This window comes from Berghia stephanieae, chromosome 11, assembly GCF_034508935.2.
Source record: "Berghia stephanieae isolate SIO BIC M18660-M18661 chromosome 11, UCSD_Bste_1.3, whole genome shotgun sequence".
NCBI lineage: Eukaryota > Metazoa > Mollusca > Gastropoda > Nudibranchia > Aeolidiidae > Berghia > Berghia stephanieae.
In genome coordinates this window covers 2,154,304-2,162,191 of record NC_088370.1, presented here as the reverse complement: position 1 = coordinate 2,162,191, position 7,888 = coordinate 2,154,304, and the positions used below count along the sequence as shown (strand labels likewise).

General features: G+C 38.5%; 1 long non-coding RNA gene across 1 annotated transcript in view; it reads left to right on the top strand.

Annotated features, from left to right (window-relative positions):
• The first annotated feature begins 1,036 nt into the window (after window positions 1-1,036).
• The window catches only part of LOC144956626 (uncharacterized), a 71,267-nt gene continuing 64,415 nt past the window's right edge, over window positions 1,037-7,888 (top strand). The window contains exon 1 of the long non-coding RNA XR_013641980.1: window positions 1,037-1,289. This is a non-coding gene — a long non-coding RNA (uncharacterized LOC144956626). The remainder of the gene's footprint in view (window positions 1,290-7,888) is intronic.

The window sequence follows — 7,888 nt, the reverse complement described above, 5'->3', positions numbered from 1 at the left end:
GACCACTTGGGCCAACATCACGCACAGCACGCCTTCCACCCACCCACCCATCCATCCATTCATCCACCAGTCTGCTCTCATAAAAATGAGCTTTATATAGCGCAATATCCACTAAATATGCTCAAAGCGCTTTACAAGGGGTCCCTGGTCAAAAGCAACATTTAACATGTAGGACGGGACATGACGCCTGTTAGGCGATATTACAATTTTTCGCACAAAGACAACGCTGTTAACGGCCAGGTACTCATTTTACACCTGAGTACGGTGAGAGAATGTGAGTAAAGAGCCTTTTCCAAGGACTCAGCTATGCGCCGAGCGCGAGGCTCGAACCCAGGACCTTCCGATCCGAAAGCGAGTGTCATACTACTAGAACACATAGCCGCACTCTCTCACTGACTTACAGAGTCTCAGCCACCCCCCCCCCTCCCACTCTCCCCCCTTCTCCCTCTCTTTCCCCGTTGCCCTATCCGCACCTGGTGGTGGAAGTGTCGGTGACAGTGACAGTGACCGCACCCACTCCGTCCGTCCGTCCGTCCGTCCTTCCAGCCCTCACTCACTCACTCTTCCATTCTGGCGTCCTCCAAAAAAAAAAAACCTCCCCGAAAAAACGCTTAATTCAAAATTTGGCCAGAAAACTCGTCCTTCAAATATCGATCGATTAAAATGACCCCCATCTTGGCAAACACTCTCAAACCTGGGACTTCGCAAAGTCTTCATTAAAGTCCCAGGTTTGAGAGTTTTTGACAAGATTGGAGTCATTATAATCGATCGATATTTGAAGGACGAGTTTTCTGGCAAAAATTTTGAAATCGTATTTATTTATTTATTTGTTTGTTTTTTTTTTTTTACAAAATACGACGGCACTCTCAACCCACGTCGCCTCACTCCACTACCACACACACACACACACACACCCACACACACACACACACACACACCACACACACCACACACACACACACACACCACACACACACCACACAGACACACACACACACACAGAAAGAGATAAATAGACGTGATTCCAGAAACACTTGATGATTTGAAATCGAACTTCACTGTTTACAAGACTTGCAGCGCATACTATCTAGTACTAATACAGGTACTCACGCAAATATAATAATATATAAACAAAATTGACAAAGATAATAATAAAAATAATAATAATAATAATACTTAGACCAACTTATCTCGTTGTCAAGTATCTTGTTCCTTTGAAGCGACCCTTCTTTCCTTATCAACTGGTGTCAACTTGAATTGTTGTTGACGTTACCAATTCCTCGATTCACGTAAGTAAAACGGTTATATTATTTTCGTTTGTTTTTTTTGTTTTTTTTTTTTACTTTTTTCTATTTCTTTAATAAGCCAAAGGTGACTACTTAACTGTTGTGGACTGTAAATAACAAATTAACAAAAATAAATATTATACCAAATATAACAAAAATCAAAACACACACACACACACACACACAAAACAAACAATATAAAACACAAATATTTCCCCCCCCCCCCCCAAAAAAAAAAAACAAAACAAAAAAAAAACAACAAAGAACAAAAACAAAACAAAAACAAACAAACAAAAAAAAAACAAAAAAAAAAACCCACAAAAAAACAAAAAAAAAAACAAAAAAAAAAAAACATGAAAAAAACAACCTTCTCCCCCCAAAATATAATAATTAAAAAAATTAAAAACACAGTGTGTTTGGGGTTTAAAACCCATATTCAGCCGATAACCAAAGCAATAAAAACACGATAATTACTATCTAGAAAACAAACCCGTGCCGAGTACATGATTTCTCTGTCATCTGTGTCTGAATTTGAAGTCGTGTATTGAATTATTGCTTTTGTTATTAATTGGCTGAAGAAGGGATGAAAGTCCAAAACGTTTCGTATTTAAGTATTTTGTTCTTTTTCGTAGTTGTTAAATTCATTGTTTGTCTATTGTTTCCATTTCTTATAGTCATGGTTTTTTATCTATCTATTTATCTATCTATCTATCTATCTATCAATCTATCTATCTATCTATCTATCTATCTATCTATCTATCTATCTATCTATCTATCTATCTATCTATCTACCTACCTACCTATCTATCTATCTATGTATCTACCTACCTACCTATCTATCTATCTATGTATCTATCTATCTATCTATCTATCTATCTATCTATCTATCTATTTATCTACCTACCTACCTACCTATCTATCTATCTATCTATCTGTCTGTCTGTCTGTCTGTCTATCTATCTATCTATCTATCAATCAATCTATCTATCTATCTATCTATCTATCAATCTATCTATCTATCTATCTATCTATCTATCTATCTATCTATCTATCTATCTATCTATCTATCTATCTATCTATCTATCTATCTATCTATCTATCTATTTATCTACCTATTTATTTATCTATCTATTTATTTATTTATTTATTTATTTATTTATTAATCTATCTATTTATTTATTTATTCACTTATTTTTCTATTTATTTTTTCTGTCTATTTATTGATTATTTTCATATTCATATTCATTTATTTATTTATCTATTTAATTATTTTGCTAGTTTCCTTTTACCTGTATAGATTTGAAATAATTTGTAAATGCATGGTTCATATTGGCGCTTGCCTACAATAAACCTTCGTATTTGAATTTGAATTTTATATAGTAGAGTAGAGAGCGTCAGGGGCTACCTGAAGCCCGTGAAAATACAAACGAAAGATTTAAAATGGAGAGTCTTTGAATGGGAACAATACAGACAATGGACGTTTCGGGTACAAACCCTTCGTCCGCACAACAATAAACGTATTGTTATTAAATAACATTTTGAAAAATTAAATTAAAGTCTCTTTATTCATCCCAAAGGGGAAATTTGTCTCTAGGGTCTATTCCAAGGGAAGACTGGAATAACCCAGGCGTTAGCCGCAGTGCAGCGCCGCAAGTTGAGCTAGCGCGAAGTGACTTGCTCAAGGTCACACAACGCAGCGACGGGTGATCAAACTCGGTACCTTTCGGCTACGAAGCAAAGACCGTACCGCTGAGCCACGCTGCCCCTATAGGTTGTGCTGACGAAGGGTTTGTACCCAAAACGTCCATTATCTGTATTGTCCCCATCCGAAGCCTCTCTATTTTCACTCTATCTTTAGTATTTTCTTATTTACTTAGATTTATTGTTAATTGAGGGGTCCCCCGATAGCTCAGTTGGTAGAGCACTCGCTTCCTACGCAAAGGGACCATGATCGATCCCAAATAAAGTCGAGATTTTTTTTCTGAGCCCCCCCCCCCACCCCCTGTCCACCCAGCAGTGAATGGGTAGCTGAGTCTGTTAGATTTGTCGGAAAGTACTTTGCGATAGACTAGCGTCCTGTCCGAAGGATAACAAGCAATTGTTATTGTTCGTTTCACGCTGGAGAAACCGGGATAAACTCCGGCTCCATGGGCCTAATAGCTCTGAAGGACTACATTATTGAGGAGTCTCCCGTAGCTCAGTTGGTAGAGCACTCGCAGCTGAAATAAAGGGACTGAGATCGATCCCAAATTAATGAAGTCGATATTTTTTTCTTATCTGAATATTATGTCCACCTAGCAGTGATTTGGTGGCGGGGTGTCTGTGTCTGTTAGATCTTGTGGAAAGTACCTTTCGATAGACTAGCGTCGTATCCAAAGGTGGCAAACAAGCAATTGCTATTGTCCGTTTCACGCTGTAGAAACCGGGATACACTCCTACTTTCTTTCTTTTGTAGTCTTCAGAGCCATTCGGTCCATGGAGCCGGAGTTTATCCCGGTTTCTAAAGCGTAAAACGGACAAAATAGCAATTGCATGCTATCCTTTGGATAGGATGCGAGTCTTTCGCAAAGTACTGTCCACCAAATCTAACAGACTCAGCTACCCATTCACTCCTGGGTAGACAGGGGGGTCAGAATAAAAAAATCTCGAAAGTCCCTTTCTGCGTGAAGCGATGCGGCTATGTGTGTGGTCTTGTGGTATGACACTCACATTCGGATCGGAAGGTCCTGGGTTCGAGTCAATATCACGTGTGTTACTAATTTCCAGTTTGGAAATCTTTTGCGTTGTAAGTAAGTATGGAAATGTGTCTATCTTTCCTATCTTCGTATAGTAGAGAGGTGATGTTACCAGCACAAAATAGTCAAATTGTGACCCACCGTATCAAAACGGTATTATGTCGGGATCCACTCGGTTAGGGAAATTGAATTCTTTGCCACAAATATCAAACTTGGGTTTCATTTCTGTACGTTATGCTGGAGTATAAATACTATTTCTTGCTTTACAAAAACTTCTAAGTTCCAATTTCTCATCATTCTATCTCTAAATTCAATTTTTGGTGTCTGAATCATCCCGACATAATACCGTTTTGAGATGGAGGGTCACAATTGGTCACCGTCCTTACAACGCCCACTTACTTCTAGGCAAGAGACTAGCTAGTCCGAGACTAGAAAGCGTTCATGAAATCCCATTTTTTAGACACTTGCTTCGCTTGGGCTTAAGACTAGCTAGACATTTACTAGACTAGTAAATTACTAAATCTAAAAAAAAAAAAAAAAAAAAAAAAAAAAAAAAAAAAACAACAAAAAACTTGAGCTTTTATATAGCGCAATATCCACTAAACGTCCTCAAGGCGCTTTACAAGGGGTCCCTGGCCAACAGCAACACATAACATGTAGGGCGAGACAAGACGCCTGTCAGGCGATATTACACATTTTTGGGACAGAGACAACGCTGTTAACGACCATGTACTCATTTTACACCCGAGTACGGTGAGAGAATGTGAGTAAAGAGCCTTTTCCGAGGACTCAACTATGCGCCGAGCGCGAGCTCGAACCCAGGACCTTCCGATCCGAAAGCAAGTGTCATACCACAAGACCACATAGCCCCACTCAAGGTCTCAAGTCCTCGTTCATGAAAACAGCCCCAGATGTTACCAACTTTTCTATTCCTTCTCTTCTCCACACATGTCCCAGAAACCGTAACTTCCTCTTTCTGATTTTATCGATCACCAATCTTCCCTATACCAAATGTTATGCATTGTTTAATAATCCGCTCCAATCCGTGCAAGTTTTTAGTTTCCGAGCAAACGCTCATACTTGTTTACATATCAAGATGGTAGCCTACTGTAGCCGACAATACGTGCCAATAAATTGATGCTATAAGTTTAGTTAAAATACTCATAACATCCGACAACCAGATATAACGTAGCCTACCAACGCTCAAAACAATGAGTAACCTTCACTCACTCAATCCTAGAGATTTTTGCTACTTTTCAAAATCGGAAAAAATGTATTAAAATGAGCAAATACATAGATAGTTATATTCAACTACTATACACATATAAACATTAAAAACATTAGCTTTGATACTACGGCTATAATTTGTCTCATAAACATGTAATAAATAGGCATGGTGTAAAATTAACCCGGGTAAACTACGGATATAGTCGGTGTTAGAGTTGAGTGAGTTAAACGTTTATTGTCTGATTGTTATAATTTAGTGAGATTTAACTACACATAAAAATGGCTGGCTATAACCAATAACAAAGAGCTGAGTTAGTGACGTAAATTTTGTTTTATATATTATAGAAGGAACGAAATTGACGTAATGATCTACTATTTGAAGGACGGAAATTCTGGCTAAATTTTGAAAATACAATATTCGCTGGATTCCATACTAACCCGCCGAATACTCTTCAACAGTCGTAACGTCACTTCCTTCCTAATGACGCATGGTAACTTAGAAACACTGGCTCTAAATAATCGGAACAATGGCGGACGCCCGTATGAAATATTTCTCCGACGAGCATAAAAGCGTATTTAGAGGGGGAAAAAAAATTGATCATGTTTTGACTTTTACACATTCTGATCACAGGGCATATGAAAAGTATGAAGAATAAAAAGTAATGATTTTCTTTGTTAAGAACCAAGAAGGCCGTCGTTGCCGGGCGGCGTGACATCAGACTACTGAATCCAATTCCAGCACGCTCTGCAATACAGCCCGCTGGAGCTGGGTGACCGAATGTTATCTAGAACAAAATATTAAGTCGTTAACTCCCATTAGTATCGGATTTCGGCACGCTCGGATTCTAGCACGCTTCTTGGTTTCTCCCGACAGCGTGCTGGTATCCGGCGAGTGCTGTTCGTGTTTTTTTCCAGAGAACAGCAGAATAATCCCTGCAGGAGAAGAGACAGATGTAATGTCTAGTGTTAGGATCAATATTTACTGTCTTGACTTATTGCCTTTCGCTTCCTAATCAACCGACTGGAACGTCTCGGCAGCTTCTCTAATCCTATTGATGAATTCCCTCCATCTGTCTATTTCGACGTCTACATATATGCAGGTCTGACATCCGAACCCACTTTTGGGCCTAGTTTAACATTGTTGTAATGGACAATATTTTGTGTCATTTTTTTTCTTATTCTGAGATTTCCATTACAACAATGAGCCCATAAGGGCTTGGGTTATAGGACCTGCAAATAAGTGCACGCCAGTCTCTAACCTTTTCGATTTACTAAACTGCCGTACTCTTTAAAAAACACAAATTAAGAAATTTGGCCAGAAAACTCGTCCTTCAAATATCGATCGATTTAAATGACCCTCGTCTTAGCAAAAACTTTCAAACCTGGGACTTCTCGAAGTCCCAGGTTTGAAAGTTTTTACTAAGACGAGGGTCATTTAAATTGATCGATATTTGAAGGACGAGTTTTCTGGCCAAATTTCTTAATATGTGCTTTTTTTTCCAGAGCACGACTTGCAGGATCTTTTCCGACCTTAAACTCTTGAAGGTTCTCAAGGTGCTTTTATATCAGGGTTGCCAGATTAATTTCAGGCATTCTGTCAACTGGATTTTAAAAATCTGCCAAATACCACAAAAATCTGCCAAACCTAACTATTTATTGTACCTTCTTTGAAAACTCATCAGTTTTGTTAAACAAAAAATTCGCAAGGCCTATGTCATATTTTTGTTTTTCATTTCCCAAATTTAAATAAATCACTAATACATAAAAATTGCCATGGAAAACGCGGAGTAGATCTATACATTCATTCCTAGGCCTCGGAAAATAAAATCTGCCAAACTGCCAAACCGATATTTCTCTGCCAGACGACTTCAAATTCTGCCAAAAAACAGGACATTGGCAACCCTGTTTTATATTCAAATCTCTCTTTTATATTGTGTGAATGATTGTAGTTGGTGCAGCTTTATGGTCTTGTGGTCAGACACTCGCTTTCGGATCGGAAGGTACTGGGTTCGAGCCACAATCGGTTGAGCATAGTTAAGTCCCTGGAAAAGGCTCTTTACTCACATTCTCTCACCGCACTCAGGTATAAAATGAATACCTGGTCGTTAACAGCGTTACTCTGTCGAAAAAAAAATTGTATTATCGCGTAACAGACGTCACGTTTCGTTCTACATGTTACGGGTTGCTGTTGGTCAGGGACTATAGAGAATGAGATTAGCGGAAGAGAAGCGTCCCTTGATTGGACGTCACCTTACAGAGAGAACGTCAATCTGGTTTTGAAGTGTCTCAAGCCGCTTTCACTGGAAGCGAGGACGAGAGACGCATGCGCACAACCAAAATGACGTTCTCTCTCTAATAACTTTTCCGTTGGTGACGTCACAGACTATGGTAGACGTCCAATCAAGGGACGCTACTCTTCCGCTAATCTCATTCCCTATATTATAAAAGCTCAAGTTTTTGTTGTTTTTGTTTTTGTTTTTGTTTTTGTTTTTAAAGAATGCAGAATAAATATTATACAGGATATTACAGTAATAATACTGGCGTTGATATAACCTAAATGTGTTGCAAGCGTCGTAAAACCCCTAAAAACAAAACAAAAACAAAGTAATAATAATAATAATGCCATTGATTTGCGTCTTT